The sequence below is a fragment of the Mercenaria mercenaria genome, chromosome 16 (assembly GCF_021730395.1).
Source record: "Mercenaria mercenaria strain notata chromosome 16, MADL_Memer_1, whole genome shotgun sequence".
Taxonomy (NCBI): domain Eukaryota; kingdom Metazoa; phylum Mollusca; class Bivalvia; order Venerida; family Veneridae; genus Mercenaria; species Mercenaria mercenaria.
In genome coordinates, this window is record NC_069376.1 from 29626415 (window position 1) to 29643541 (window position 17127).

Consider the following 17127-nt stretch of genomic DNA (forward strand, 5'->3'; position numbering starts at 1 on the left):
AATTTCATTAAATTCGGCGAGATTTATTGCTTTTTATCATATTTTTTTCGATAATCAGATTCTTTAATATCAAATTTATGTCTTCTTTAATATTTTGACGAGAAATTAAAAGTGATGTTAGCAAAAAGAAGTGTAACTTCAAGACGTTCGTGAAAATTTTAATATCAGAATTCTTCGAAAAAAAAGTCGTGCATTCTCAGCTTTTTTCCGATCAAATTGTTTGTTATAACGGCATAATTTTTTAGTTTATTTGATTATTTATCTGTTTTTCATTCAATTTTTATTATTTCATTACTTTCATGCTAATATTTAACTATATATCGGCGATTTAATTCAGGTAGTTTCGCCGATTGCGATTTCAAGATGGCGGCGCGTTGTTTACCGCGTCCGCCATTTTTGGACCAGACTACTACTGAACTTCTAACGTAATTGCGACGGGTCAAATCTAAACTGATTTCAATAAATTTAGCATCATTTTAAAGCTGAGAAAATGCACTTTATTTTGATATTCGTTATGATAATACAAACCTTGTAGTTTTTCTGTAAGAATAGGTGAACTTTGACGATTTTTTGAAGAAATAGCTTCCGGCCGATTTTTCTCAAACAAACGCCATTACGTAGCCCTTTCTTTTCTATGATTGGATAATATCACTTCATGAATATTCATGAATTATTAGCCTGTCGCAATTGGATGTGAAAACACACACTGTCATAAACCATTGTCCTTGTCTACTGACCCGCGCCGAGGTGTGAAGATTGATCAATAATTACCAATAATTGATTTTTAACTAATTATCGATCATCTTTATTTTTTTCAGATTTTATTAAGAATTATACCATTTGAAAGATAATTCATTTCTGAATAATTATATGTAAGTTTTATCATGGTATTTTCGTAAATAATAAGAAATATAATAGGTTAAATCTAATGACCCTATCGATTTTACCTGGTTTTACTTGATTGACTACAAGATTATTGGATTATCTGGGGTTGCTATTTTATGACAGGGGCATAAAAAAGCAGAGCACATTTGTAACAGTAAAGAAATCAGTTAAAAATATATCAGTTAAATGACTACAGTAGAATGTAATACAAAACTGCCATACGAATAGGCACCTGTGGGCTACTTCACTATTCATACAGGAGAAATAGCTCCTGAGAGGCTATTCGTAGGGACCATACAAACCATTTCCATTTGATAAAAGCTGTTTATTAAATTTGTGATCATCGGAAATAAAAAATAGTAGCCAGCTGATATTTTCAGGTCATTCTATAAAAGTTTTGACTGACAACATAACAATCATAACCGACAGTTACCTCTGACGCAATCTGCAATGTTTCGGAGTCTGTTAATTCGTTCAATACAACGCTATGCTTTTTTTTTCTTTAAATCAATTCCTTTACTCCCCACTTTCTTGTCAATTGACCATTTCCGTTAGGGGCGGTAATCAACTGGTTTGGTGTACGTTAAATTCCATCATGAGCCGTACGCTATGACTAGATACCGGAAAGTGCCCTTTTCGCAAAAAGGACTTAACATGATCGGAAAGGGCCTGCCATATGTTTATTATTGGAATCTATTTAATTATTTCTTCATATTTCATTATGACATAATAAAAGAAAATAAATTAAGAAAAAAAAGTTATCAATTTGTTATTTTTAAATGAATTATAGACAAAATACTAGTCATGGCATAAACCGCGCTGATCGGAAAGGGCTTAACATGATCGGAAAGGGCCTGTCACATGTTTATTATTGGAACTTATTTTATTATTTCTTTATTATTTCTTCACATTTCATTTAACAAATGAAAAAGGAAATTATTTAAAATAAAAAAATATCAATATTCGATTTTTAAATGAATTATGGACAATATACGGATCAAGACATAAACCGCGCTGATCGGAAAGGGCTTAACATGATCAGAAAGGGCTTGCTATATGTTTATTATTGGAAATTATTTAATTATTACTTCATATTTCTGTTAACAAATAAAAAAGAAAATAATTTAAAATAAAAGATATATCAATACTCGAATTTTAAATGAATTATAGACAAACTATGTGTCATGACATAAACCGCGCTGATCGGAAAGGGCTTAACATGATCGGAAAGGGCCTGCTATTTGTTTATTATTGGAACTTAATTATTTATTTTTTCATATTTCATTTAACAAATAAAAAAGACAATAAATTATGAATTATGAAATAGCAATTTACGATTTTTAAATTAATTATAGACAAAATACGGATCATGATATAAACCGCGCTGATCGGAAAGGGCTTAACATGATCGGAAAGGGCCTGTCACATGTTTATTATTGGAACTTATTTATTTATTTCTTCATATTTCATATATGAATTAAAAAAGAAAATAAATTATGAATTATGAGACAGCTATTTATAATTTTTAAATGAATTACAGACAAAATATGGGTCTTAACATAAACTGCGCTGATCGAAAAGGGCCTAACATGATCGGAAAGGGTCTGTCACCTGTTTTATTTGAAATTATTTAATTGTTTCTTTATATGTCGTATTTCGTTTAACACACACACACAAAAAAATAAGAAGAAAAGATCATTATTTATTTGTTAAATGAATTATACACAACACATGTCAGTGCACAAACCGCGCTGATCGGAGAGGACCGGTCTTTGAATATATGCGGCGTAACAAACACGTGCCTCTGATTAGTCCTGATAAGGTATGATTGGATTATCACACCTATTGATTAAATCAGTTAATCAGTATAATTGTAAACACACACAAGTGCCATGTGACAAATAATGTCTTTATATTATAAAAATATTTTTATTCACTTTGTCTTTTGGACATATAATAGCCTTTATGAAGTTTAATTGCTTTCTTCAAACAATGCCGCTAAATGTTTTGGGTATAAAGTCTCCTGATTCTTAGCATACATGTTTCTTAAGCGAAATGGCTAAGGATTATGTGTGTACCGTTTGCACGGAACAGTGTAAGACGAACAGTATATTCTGTGAGGTAAGTGCAGTTAATATGATAAGCTTTTATTTAATTTTATACTTGTTGTTATTATTGCAAATTGAAGAACTGAAGAAAAAAAAAACAGATACATTTGATAGTATTTTTATTTTTGCACAAGAAATGCTTATAAAGCAGTACACATATATACTTGAACGTATCAATACTAATTCAAGGTTTTACTAAAACAGCGGTGAATAGTAGATTTAAACATTTTCATTCCTCCTTTCTTCTCTCCAGGGTGTACTAAGTCACGATCATAATGTCTCGGGTATCGTAGTCGTTTTCCTGAATTTTCCAGGTCGTGCGTATCATGGTAGGGTGAAGAATGAAAGTAAAAACATCAAATACTATAGAACTAAGCAGCATGTCCGTGAGACCCTAGAACGTCAAGTTGAAAATAGACCAGCAAAGGACGTTGAAAGAGAAAATAACAGAACTATAAAAAGTGATTTCGATAAGCAGAGAAATGAAAAACAATTAAGAAACATGAAATTTAAACTATCAAATAAAGAATCAAGCGGGCATTCAAAGAACATCGCCGATCAAATCATTAGTGTCGAGGAAATGACGAAAAATCACCCATTCGTTCAAAGCGTGGAGCACGTAAATGGAATGAAATTCCCACTGGTAACACTGTACACACAACAGCAAATTACTGACATAAAGAGAATCTGCGGCAAAGACAATGGTTGCGTACTAGGTGTAGATAAGACATATAACTTGGGCGAATTCCACGTTACCCCGACAGTCTGCAAAGACCAGTCAGTCGTGAAACGTTCCACTGGTGACCATCCAATATGTTTTGGACCAACGCTAATACATCAGACGTCAACAACCAAAGCCTATTCGTCGTTCTTCCACGAAATAGCAGATAACTTGTCAGACAATGAAATATCTAATTTAACGATCGGTAGTGACGAGGAACTCTCATTATAGAACTCTATAAGTAGGTGTTTCAGTGGTTGTACACATGTGTTATGTACCAGGCATCTAAGACAGAATACAAACAAGTATATGGAGGACGTGGTGGGTATTCCCTTGAAGGACAGAAAAGAAATTTTGGAAGCCATATACGGCGAAACCGGTCTTCTAGAAAACACAGACATTGATACCTACTCCACTCGCGTAACAAACTTAAGATCGTTGTTAGCTGAAAAAGATGTGCGCACAGGAGATAAGAACTTCACTCAATATTTTGAGAACAAGTTAAGACCACTCCTTGAAAGTCATATCATTGAACCGGTGAGGAAAAGGAAAATAGAACCGACTTGGAAAAACAATAACTGCGAGAGTGCGAACCACATTCTTAAGTCTGCCACCCAGTGGAAACTGTTTGATCTGCCGAAATTTGTACACAAACTCTATGATATTGTAATAGGAGAACAAGAAGAAAGATGTAGAGCACTACGGGATGCAGGCAATTTCAGACTTTCAGAGCGATACACTCATAACGCTATAGATATGGATCGGTGGTCTGCGTTGGAGGAAGATCAAAGAGAACGCAAAACAAAAAGGTTTTTATCCGACTATGGAAGATCTAAGCCGAATGAGGTAGTTTCTTCAGATGGTTCGAGAACGGCCATCAAAACACCATCAGCTGGCCGAAAACCTAATCAAAGGAAACGAAAACGTGCGGAGCGTTCCAGAACCCCATCAAAAAGTGCAAAGAGGCGGCTGTAGTCGGTAAGGGGGGTTTTATACCTCACCGGGTGTAGTACACGCCGACTGCATGTTGTCCTCTGTGATACTAATCCTGTGTGCTCAGTGAATAATGTTGATATTTAATCTGGTAATATACCATGTAAATAATGTGAATAGATGCATATGTTGTACTTTGCTCATACCATGTTAATATAATGTTAATAGATGTATATACTGTAACATATTCAATGAGATCAATCTTTATATGTGTCTTTATACACTGAGATTCAAACTTCATCACATTTATTTGTTAATTTATGTTTCATGTTGTACCCTGCTTATACCATGTAAATAATGTAAATATATACTTATGTTGTACTTTGCTCATACCATGTTAATAGATGCATATGCTGTAACGTATCCATTGAGACGATTTAGCATGTTGGTATTTAATCTTTCAATTTTTGTATGTGACTTAAACAATGAGATTCCAACTTCATTACCTTTCTTTGTAAATTATGTTTCATTCTGTACTTGGCTCGTACTATGTAAATAATGTGAATAATTGCATATGCTGTAACGCATTCATTAAGACGCTTTATCATGTTGTTGTTTTAATCTGTAATATATTGATCTTTTTATGTGACTTGATATATGAGGATTCTAACTTGATCACATTTCTTTGTTAATTTCTATTTCATGTTGTACTTTGCTCTTGTTAATATTTAACCTTCTTTTGATAAGTTATAATAATTAGATAAAACAGATTAAATGTATTTGAATTTTGGAAAAGTTAAATGAATTCGTCATATTCTCTGATTTGTTTGATTATGTAATAATTTATACTACACTTCTCTTGTGTTACATTGCCTATTTATTAAGATGTGAAATATTTATATAATAAATTTTAAACCTTTTTATCTGTTGTTTATTATAGGAAACACAAGACATTTCCTTTCCGATCAAGTAAGGCCCTTTCCGTTCAGCGCTTTTATTCACTAATAGGTTTACTGTCTTTAGTTCATTTAAAATCTATAATATATATATATATATTTCTTAATCTATTTTTTATAATTTCCAATAATAAACATAAGCCCTTTCCGATCAGCGCGCTTTTTGTACTGGCGCGTATATTGTCAAGAATTCATTTAAAAATTATAATAAATTTTATTTTATTCTTAGGTTCTTTTCTTTTTGATTTGATAAATAAAATATGAAGAAAGAAATAAATAATTTCCAATAATAAACATATGGCAGGCCCTTTCCGATCATGTTGAGCCCTTTCCGATCAGCGCGCTTTATGTACTGGCGCGTATTTTGCCTATAATTCATCTAAAAGCCAAAAATTGATATTTTTTTACCGTATGTTCTTTTCTTTTTGTTATGATAAATGAAATATGAAGAAATAAATAAACAATTTTCAATAATAAACATATGGCAGGCCCTTAAGACACACTGGTTATTCTGGTACCTACTCGTGTGAGCGATACCGCCCTCGTGTGATTAATGTACATGTTGGTGAACAGGAAATTCACACCTATAACAGGTAATTATTCCGTATTTTACTGACGATTTGAAAAGTTTTAGTATAAAATGTGTAAGATCATACCTTAACTATATCCATGTCAAATATCTATCTCAAATGATCTGAATAACTGTAAAAAATACGTTTTTTTGTCGCGGAAATGAAGATATTTAACCCTATGGTATATATTTTCACGATTAATTGTATTATTTCGGATTTAATTAGGATTTTTTTGTTAGAAAAATGAAAAGCAGTCATTCTGTGTATTAGCCATTGCTTTCATTTTACAAAAACTTGAAGCACAGTAAAATTAGATCGATTTTTTCGAAGACAGTGTGTAGAAAATAAGATACCTCTGACGATGTACCATGGTACCATCCTCGTTGTTTCTGTCGATCCAGTGGATACCGTCCTCGTTATTGAAATGAACATTACATTAACGTAGACCCCTTTTCTAAAATTTAGCGATAATATGCAATGACCAGCTAAGATAAAGATAACACTTTGGTCTTTTATACCCTCCAGCTACTGGAAACAGCCTATCCGAAGAAAAACTTGTTACATAATTTCTTCGAATTCGCTTTCAAGATCCATCTACATAGACACATTCTTATGTGTATTTTCAATTGAATATTGCGACTTCCGTACGTTTTGTATTTAAGTTGTTATGGGGTACAAATTGTTTGCAACGAAAACAAAATTAAATTTGTTCAGAAATTTTATGATTTTTGTCTAATATTTTATTGTGATCGAAACTTCGTGTAGAACAAGTGCATTAATCACACCTTTTACTGCTAGAATACATAATGCATGAAATGAAAAGAGATATGTTTATACATTCCATATTCAGCTTTTGCAGATCGAAACCGAAAGTAGGGGGTTTATTGTGCGGACAGGAGCATACAGGTCACAATACTTTAAATAGTTTTCCCTATATATTATATATAAAACTGACAATTTTTAAAGAGTTACCAAACAGAGCTAGACCTATTTCAGAGAATAAATCCTTACCTCAATTTAAAAAAAGTTATTATAAAACTGATATAAAATATAGAGAAAAGTACGGATCATTTATCTTCTAAGAGAAATTTCTCTTGTCATATTTATTACTGTAAAATCACATCAAAAGCACATTGCTGTGACCTGGAAGTACTACTAAAATCGAGTTTCACTTCACCCAATACATCCTGATTTTCCTTACCAAAATCTCAAAAATACATCCACAATGACATTTAAACAGAAACTATCTTAAACTTAGACCTCTGTTGCCATGCCAAGTGAAAAATTAGTGTTCAAAAGCCTGGCAGCCATCACGCTGGTCCTTTATATTAGTTAGGCCTATAAGCGCCATTTGAAGGTAGCAGACCACAACTGACTGACATTTTTCTAGGAACTATTCAACTCCCTCTTTATTTTCGTCGTTACTTTTACTTATGATAGAACTTTCATGAAAAATAGGTGTTGGAAAAAGTGATATTCTATTAATGTAGGTAAAGAGGACATGAAGTTCAGTAGGTTTGCAGGTTTGTCGAACAATTCAAGCCTCGAGGAATTTGCTTATCATCCAAATGTTGAAAGCAGAGCTTAAATGGTTGGAAGTGAAAAGAAAAAAAGAAGAAAGCGACAATAATGGTAACTTCAATAAAATTAAAATGTATTTGGTTGACCAAGCTAGAAAGGCTATGTATGCTCTGTTGAAAAAATGCTTAGTATAAAAATGTATTGATTTACAGTTACATTTATTTGAGTCTGCGGTTCAACCAATATTATTGTATGGATCAGAGGTATGGGGACGTGATGATGTTACCATTGTTAAAAAGTTTTCAGCTTAAATTTTTAAAAAACATTACTGAAGGTTAAAATGTCAACACCTTATGTCATGCTTTTTGGTGAGCTTGGGGTATTACCAACAGATATTATAATTAGAAATAGAATATTGAACTACTGGTGTACAATGTATTAAATGGTAAACAAGAAAAGATAAACTGTATACTTTACAGGTTCATGTATAGTCTCCATCAGCAAAATGTAAATTATTGTTCTTGGATTTCATATGTAAAAGAATCTTTAGAACAATTTGGAAATTTTGCTGATTCTGGTTGAATCAGTCACTACTTTCACCAGTGTATTTCCGCAATATTCCTATTTTAGAATGTCCCTACTTTAATGTGGACAGAGTAAAATATATACCAAATGACTTTCAATTGTCCAATGTAATGTCTTTTCAACGTTTATTTCAAAGTAATGATAGTACTCTTCTTTTTAAGTTAGCATTGTTTGTACAGAAAAATACTTCAACAATTTTTAGGTTGGGATAGGTTTTTGTCACTGGAAGTTATTTGGTGACTAGTTAAAACAATGGTTAATTCTAAATGTACACCATCTTCTATTTTTTAGCTTAAAAATATTTGTATCAGATCTATTATGACCGTAAAACTACTGTTTTATTTTATGTATTAGTGTTTTATTCTTTGAATTTGTTGTTATTATAATGCTGATGCCCGTATTGGCCTAGTTATAAATAAAATCTTGAATCTCACAGATTTCCTCCCTTGACGTACATTTAACGTTTACAACCGCTGTGAGGAGTGTGAACTTACACTAAAAAGAGACTGAATCTGATACCCAGACTTCCATATCTGCTTCTGTTTCTTCAGTTAGTCACCTGTAAGACACTTATACAGTAGTGTATATTGTATGCACTTGTAAGCAAGTCGCGTAATTAGCACTACCTTAATGGAGGGACTGCGCCTATGAACAGAATCGAATATTACAAGATACGATAAAAGGCAGATTTATGGAGCCGGAGCCTCTCCTTAAATAAATTCATGCCCAGAGAGGGTCCAATTTCACTTTCAGTAAGAAAAAGAAGGTCTTAACATAAGCACTTTTGCTCGATGTGCGACAAGTCTGGTCGTTTTATTAATGAGACTGAAGGAGAAAAAGAAGAACATCAAGAAGGCAATATGATAGAATGCGTAGAATAGAGGGTGGGTGTGAGGGAAGATTTAATATTGGTGAAATACTGTTAACACAGTCCACTCCCATTCTTTACATCTTTACAGTTAAAACTCTAACCAAACAGATCTACTAAAGGTCGTTTTTCACATTTCCAGTTCTTATTTCCAGATCCTCAAAGCAATTACCTTCAATTGCGTTTATTTAGTGTACCGTATGCGGAAGCAATCGCTGCGGGGAGTTTTATAAATGTTCATTGACATAACGAGGACTGTACCCATGTGCAAACGGGTAGGTATCTTTATTTATTTTCATCGATCGTCAGAGGTACCATCAAAAACAGCAACAGGATGAATATGATTGAAATTTTATCAACAAATATAACTTGCAGGTACGTGATCCAAACGTGTTGTAGTTGATAATTTATTGTTCTACCAAGGAGAGTGGCAAATTCAGTTATCTCATCTTTGAACAAAGAAATATTCGTCTCAAAACGTCAAAATACAGGCGTTTCACTACATTTCTTCAAATTTTAGAGTCATATCAATCTTATTGAAGACTGAAATTTTCACCAGTGCGAATTAATGCATTGCCTCGGACAAATGTGTCTTTCAAATGTTCAACATTCTTAAATTTGTGTCATACTTTGGCGTTGTTTTTATATACCCTAAACAACCTACATGTACATTAATCACACGAGGGCGGTATCGCTCACACGAGTAGGTACCCGAATAACCAGTGTGAAAGAAGAGACCTTTAATAATCATATAAAATCTACTGGCTTGGTAACCTCGGCATTTTCTAGAAATGTCAGATTTTCTCAGACTTATACTTTAATAAAGAACCACATGAAAAAGATAAATGGTAAAAATGTAACGTTTAATCTGAGTTTACTTCTTTCCGCTTTTTCAGTATAAAATTTAAACCTATTAACGTGCAACAGGAACACGAGGTTTACATGGAATGTTACACATAAACACATACTGAAATGCAATAGAGTAAACGATGCTTTTCAGAACGGGCACACTGTGGCATTGGTCTGTTGATGCATCAAGAGTGGAGTGCTGTGAGTTGCATGCTTGTCACCTCCCACATGAATCAGCCTCCGCCGCTGGCTAGCCTTATATAGTGAAGAAGCCGAGTGCGTAAGTCTTCGCTGCTAGTACATAGTCTCTCTTCAGGCAAGCTCCAGATGGCGCTTGCCTGAAGAGAGACTATGTACATGTCTGGTGACAGACCTCTTCCGAGTCCCCTGCAGAACTGCACGGGACTCGGAAGAGGTCTGTCACCAGGTGTGTGAACACGCCCTGATGTCTATGAACAGACCCCCAGCTATGGAACAAATAGCCTCTTAGGGTATGGACTAAGGGTGAGGTAACCCCGACAGAAACCTAGAGAGTTGAAGACAGAGATTCTGAGTCATTGGCACTATCTTAATAAACCATAGCATCATGCATGGTCGCTATACTATAAGATAAGATTTATTTTGATTCAGCAAAACAACAACATATAAACATAAGCTCTTATGAGCTTTTACAACCGACTATACTACTATACTATACCGCTATGACTACACGGACATCTGGTATACAGTAATGTTGTGCTGAATATTTGTGGACCCTTCAGGGAGATTCAGTGCCGGGCTCTCGACATAGTCCACACACAGCTACTGGGGTTCCTTTCGTCATACCACAATATGCAATTAGAATAATTAAGAGGAACATACCACGGAGCAGAACCAATCATATCAGCTTTTCAGGTTGATGCATTTCTTAAACAAGACAGAAGGCTGACTTGAGCATATCCTCCATGAAAAAGACATCAATGTTTGTTGCATTCAAGAAACTAACCTGCAACCAAAGAAATCCTTCAAAGTAAGAGGATACCAGTGTTTTCGTTGTGACAGAATTGGAAGACGAAACGGAGGCATCATGGCATTAATCAGGAACAATATCAGTGCTGCCAAAACCAACATGCATGTGTATGACTCCGAGTCTAAAGTTCTTAGCATTAGAAAGAAAAAGTTCAACCTGAATTTTGTGAATATATACTCTCCAAGTGACAAAGTTCTGTCCCTGGACAAAGTTGCAACTGATGAAACCAGATTCATCATTGTAGGAGATTTTAACAGTCACTCACAAATATGACCATCTAGATTAATGACTAAACGTGGAGAAGTATCGGAGACCTGGCAAGATGATAGCAAGCTGCACCTTATCAACAGGCCGGACGACCCTCCAACCTTTTACTCCAGGAGCTGGCGAACAACGTCAACCCCTGACCTTGCCTATGTACAGATGACATAAACGGACATACCAAACGGGAATGTGATGAGCAACTAGGATGTAGCTATTATCGCCCAGCTCATCTTACTATAGACCGTATAGCCTCTACTTCACCCAACATCCCAAGATGGAAATACAAGAAAGCCAAATGGACCTTTTACCAAAATCTGAGAGATGAGCTCTGTAAAGACATCAGAGTGGAAGATAGAGACCTCAGTCGGGTTGTCAAAAAGACTTCAACGCCAGTATACTAAAGGCAGCTTACGTAGCAATTCCAAGGGGAGTAAGAAGGGACTATAAGCCCTACTGGAGTGATGAGCTGGAGGACCTTCAAAAATTGAATCCAGATAGGAAGCAGAAAACAATCCCTCGCAAGAAAGGTAACCTTTCTGTACAGCGAGCCAATGCCAAATTTCTCAGGCACAAACTCGGAGCACAGAGTAAGAGCAAAAACAAAACTGGCTAGCTCAACCTAGATCGAGGTAGTCAAAAGCTATGGAGATTGACGAGACAGCTGAACGATGAAGGCATAGAGAGAGGCTAAACAACATTGGAAGAGAATGGTAAACTGTTGACAGGGTGAACAAGCGGCAAACACTTTTGACTCCAAATACAAAGACGCTTGCAACATCCTCATCAACAGGGAACGGAAAAAAGAAGCCCGAAGAGAACAAATGGAAAGGCAGACAAGTCAAGTGACATCAGAATGCATGAGACAGTCTTCAACTACATGAGCTACAGACAGCTCTCATGCAGTTGAAGACAACGAAGTCTCCTGGACCGGATGGAGTCACAAATGAAATGCTGACACACTAAGGCGCTACAGCAATTTGCAAACTCTTTGAAATTTACAAGTACAGCTGGGCACAAGGACTACTTCCACAGATATGGAAAAAGGCATTCATGGTCCCCATGCATAAGAAAGTGAAGGATCCGAAGAAGGCTGCAAGCTATCGTCCAACCGGTCTAATCAGTTGTGTTGGAAAGACCATGGAGAGGATTGTGAATGCACGTCTGAAGTGGTACATGGTGACTAACAACCTACTCGCAACATAACAAGCTTGCTTCAGACAATCCCGCTCCGCTGAGGACCAGACCAGTTACCTATCGCAAGAGATAGGAGACGCCTTCCAAGAGCAGAAAGTCGTGCTTACAGCGTGGACTGTTGCAAACAGCGTTCGACAAAGTCTGGGCTGATGGACTCCTTGTCAAACTGATTAGGGGTGGAGTAGGAGGTCATATGCTGAGGTGGATTAAGTCATACCTCTGCAACAGGAGAGCAAGAGTCAGCTTAGAACATGCCAGCAGTAAGAAATTCCTGTTACGTCATGGTGTACCACAAGGCGGAGTCTTATCCCCTTCACTCTTCCTGCTTTTCATCAATTACCTGGTGTCTAAACTACCGAAAGGAGTAAAGGCTGCTCTCTACGCTGATGATCTAGGGTTATGTTGCGCGGAAGAACATGCTATAACAGATACATACAAGAACAAAAAGCTTTCTGCTTAGGCTGAGGATTGATGTTCTTCGTCGTCTTCTTCTTCTTCTCCGTTCGCAACTACACTGTCAGACCAGCAGCCTCGATGAAACTTGTGGTTTGACGCAGATCCTCAATGCCTCCATACAGTTTCTGGGGGATTGAGGTTTCTATCAGCTAAGTCGCAGCTCGCTCATGGTCATGCCTTTTACATTTCTGAAGTATATGCTCCGTAGTCTGATCTTCCTCACCACATGGACAAGTTGGTGATGGTGCCAGTCTGTATTTGTTGTACATGTGAGCATTGAGCTTGTTGTGCCCTGAGCGAAGCCTGACCAGCATCACTTGTTCTTCTTACTCTATCCTTGGTCTCGTTAGTGCCTTGATGATGGTGACTTTCTCCTTGTAGCTCACAGGTGTTGTTGTTCTGAGCTCCTAGCTTAGACAGTTGGTCTGCCTCTTCATTGCCTGCAAGTCCACAATGGGATGGAATCCACTGAAGTGCTACTTTGCAAGTTATACTCAGGCACTGCATTCTCCTTGCTAACTGCTGAGCTTTATTGTTGATCAAAGCTGTACACTGCAGCAATTACAAGGCAGACACTGAAGCACTTAAGGCCGTCTCATTGATTGAAGACTCGGCAGAAGAAAGGTCCTCAGTCGTCTTTCTCACAGATGCATTGTCTGCCATGGAAACTATGATCTACATTAAAGTTCCACTGCTGGCCAGGAGAATGCAGAGTCTGTTATCACCTGCCAAGTAGCACTTCAGTAGATTCCATCCCATTGTGGACTTGCAGGCAATGAAAAGGCAGGCCAACTGGCAAAGCTAGGAGCTCAGTCAGAATAACCAACAACACTTGTAAGCTACAGGGAGAAAGTCACCATCATCAAGGCACTTACGAGCCCAAGGATAGAGGAAGATGCCATTCATCTCCTTGATCGGTCGGAACAAGTGATGCTTGTTAGGCTTCGCTCAGGGCACAACAAGCTCAATGTTCACATGTAGAAGAAATACAGGCTGGCACCATCACTAACCCGTCCATGTGGTAAGGAAGATCAGACCACGGAGCATGTACTCCAAAAATGTAAAAGACTTGACCAGGAGCGAGCTGCGACTTGGCCGATAGTTACCTCGATCAACCAGAAACTGTATAGAGGCATTAAGGATCTTCGACGAACAACATGTTTCATCGAGGCTGCTGGTCTGACAGTGTGGGACGTAAGAAGAAGAAGAAGAAGACGAAGAAAAATGGGCACAAAAGAAGGAAGAAAAAATAGGACACAAAAATTAAAAATTTGGACTACCTGTATAGGTTTACATTTGATTTGCTAGTGACCAGTCTACTTGCAGAAAAGGTGATCTGAATTTAAATCTGATGAAGTGCATTGCTGGAAAAAAATTGGCGTTTACATATCCACAACTGAAAAGAGGTGTTAGCTCATAGGCACCACTGTATAGTCCTGCATCGAAGCTAGTGATTATCTTAGTGCGCACAATAATTTCACGCAATTGATTTGGTTCATTTCTTCTTCCTTTTTCTTCTTCCTGCAATGTATATCCCTCTTGAATTGTAAATGGCTGGGTAACTTACAACAGACTGGGGTAAAACTGCCCCAGAGTCTCTTCTTACCTGGGAAAAAGTGACATCTAGCGTTTTGGCTAGGGTTCAGGGAACATCTTTGTATGGTCTCAGTGTTATTATATTGCTTGGTTTCTTTCTATGCTTTCAAAGAACCTTCTTATAAAGTTTTTTCTCTAACTGGGGATATTGATTAGAGGTAACAGTGTCAAATATTTACCAGCAAGTTGACTATCCAGTAAATTATTGTGACTTTGCTCTGTGCTTTGAACTTTTCAGTGTCGACCAGGTTAACAATCATAGATGCCACACAGCAGGTTCTATGGAGGTCCGATAAAATTCGTGGTGATATCCGTTGCACCATTTCCAGCCGACCTACGTTGGATCTGGTCCTGAAGGGGTCACACTTAGACACATATACACGATCCATATCTAACGGCGGGACTCACCAGGGTAGACCATCGCAGAACTTTGGTCTTCATGTTTAGTGCGTCAGTTGATTATATATGGAAGTGTTCACGGATACGGATCAGTACTTGTTAGGAGCGCCCGCTTAGCTCAGTAGGGAGAGCGTTGGTCTACGGATTGCGGGGTCGCGAGTCCGATTCGCGGTCGGCGCGTATGTTTTCCGTGACGATTTGATAAAAGACATTGTGTCTGAAATCATTCGTCCTCCACCTCTGATAATTCATGTGGGGAAGCTGGCAGTTACTTGAAGACAACAGATTTGTACTGGTACAGACTCCAGGAACACTGGTCAGGTTTACTGCCCGCCGTTACATGACTGAAATACTATTGAAAAACGGCGTTAAACCCAAAACAAACAAACAAACAAACAAAACAAACGTATTCTAGAAGCATGGATTTGGCAACTAGGGTCTTTCACTACCATGTAAAGCTTGAAAATCGCCATATGATCCATATTTATGTCGGTGTGGCGTTAAAACCAACACAACAATGCAAATGCACACGTTTAAAATATATTCGCACAATATATAGACAAAGACAAACAAAAACATACCGACAATGTAAAGACAGTCGGGCATCGGTTAGCTGCAAATTACAAATGATCAAAACGCTAAATTCCGTCATGTTCCAAAGTTTCCGGACAGTGTAAACAAACCTTATCCCCAAACAAGTGAATCCCTAATACATTGTACATGTAATGATGATTGTGCCTGACATCAATACACTTATCATGGAATCCACCACTTGTCCCTTCAGAAGTGGAAAGAGCAGCATTCAATTGTACAGACAAACATGTAAATCAAAATAGTCTGGCCATAACCTCTTCATCCACTGCTCTTTATCCCCTTGAACAGGGCAGCGTAAATAGAAATACCCAAAACCACGTACATCTCTTACACACATCAAGTGGTAACAAAGCATGATAATGTAAAACACAAAGATGCTCATGTATATAATTATAAAAGAAATCATATGGAGTCATATACGCATGAACTCAATGCCTTTGCAGAAGGCACAGCAACAAAAGAGACACTACATCTGGTTCGATGAAACAGGTGATCAGAAGACAAATATTATAGAAGCTTGGATTCACCAAACTGTCAATGAATTTTAACAATTTTCCTGTTCTAATGATCTATACGTCAGGAAACATTGTTAGGAGATAACAGTCAATGGCAGTTGCTCAATAAGTGCTTTTAATCTGAATAAATATAATAATTTTTTGTGTACTTATTCAAGCACTTTCACTTATTTAGCGGAGGCGTTCACATAATGATGAAGCCCACCCGCTTAGCTCAGTAGGTAGAGCGTTGGTCTACGGATCGCGGGGTCGTGAATTCGATCCTCGGGCGGGGCGTGTGTTCTCCATGACTATTTGATAAACGACACTGTGTCTGAAATCACTAGTCCTCCACCTCTGATTCGTGTGGGGAAGTTGGCAGTTACTTGCGGAGAACATGTTTGTACTGGTACAGAATCAAGGAACACTGGTAAGGTTAACTGTCCACCGTTACAGTCTGAAATTAAATGAAAGTGACAATTACGCCACGAGTTGGACTAGGTTAGCTGATTACGCCGTTAGTTCTTTCTGTTTTATTTTTTTCAGTGTTATCGTCAAAAACAGGTATAATTGCAGACAACATTTCATGAACTGAACTGGTATTTCCGACACAACAATTATACAATTAACTAATTCAGTTGAAATATGGAAGACATAGTGAAACCCTTTTTATAAGTTTTTATAAGATTTCAAGACTTGAAAACAATGCACATCTATGAATCTCATGGCATGCAGATGACATGAAATTTGAACATATGTCATTGTAGATGGTCCGAAAGTGCTGGCATACGATGTTTTTCCTAGTCAGAGATTTATTACTTCAACATATGGTAATAATGTAACACTACAAATGACTCATTTTGAACCTGTGCTATTATATTTTCTGGTCCTGTTTAATCAAAGAGTCCATTCCTTGTATCTTTATAACAGAATTCTGCTTAAGCAGGTATGTGTGTGGGCAATCTGACATATTTCATTACCTCACGCGAACAGACTCAGTCTAACCAAAATGCGCTTAAGTCTGTGATAAGAGGTATTCATATTTCATTACCTCACGTTAACAGACTCTAACCGAACTTTGCTCAAGTCGGTGATACAAGATATGTGTGGGAGATATTACATA

General features: G+C 36.9%; 1 protein-coding gene across 9 annotated transcripts in view; it reads right to left on the bottom strand.

Annotated features, from left to right (window-relative positions):
• The window catches only part of LOC123543400 (nuclear receptor coactivator 7-like), a 97028-nt gene extending 95579 nt beyond the window's left edge, over positions 1–1449 (bottom strand). For all 9 annotated transcript variants that reach the window (XR_008367794.1, XM_053526523.1, XM_053526521.1 and 6 more), the window contains exon 1: positions 1319–1449. The gene's annotated coding sequence lies outside the window, so the exon portion shown is untranslated. The remainder of the gene's footprint in view (positions 1–1318) is intronic.
• Between the last annotated feature and the right edge of the window lie 15678 nt (positions 1450–17127).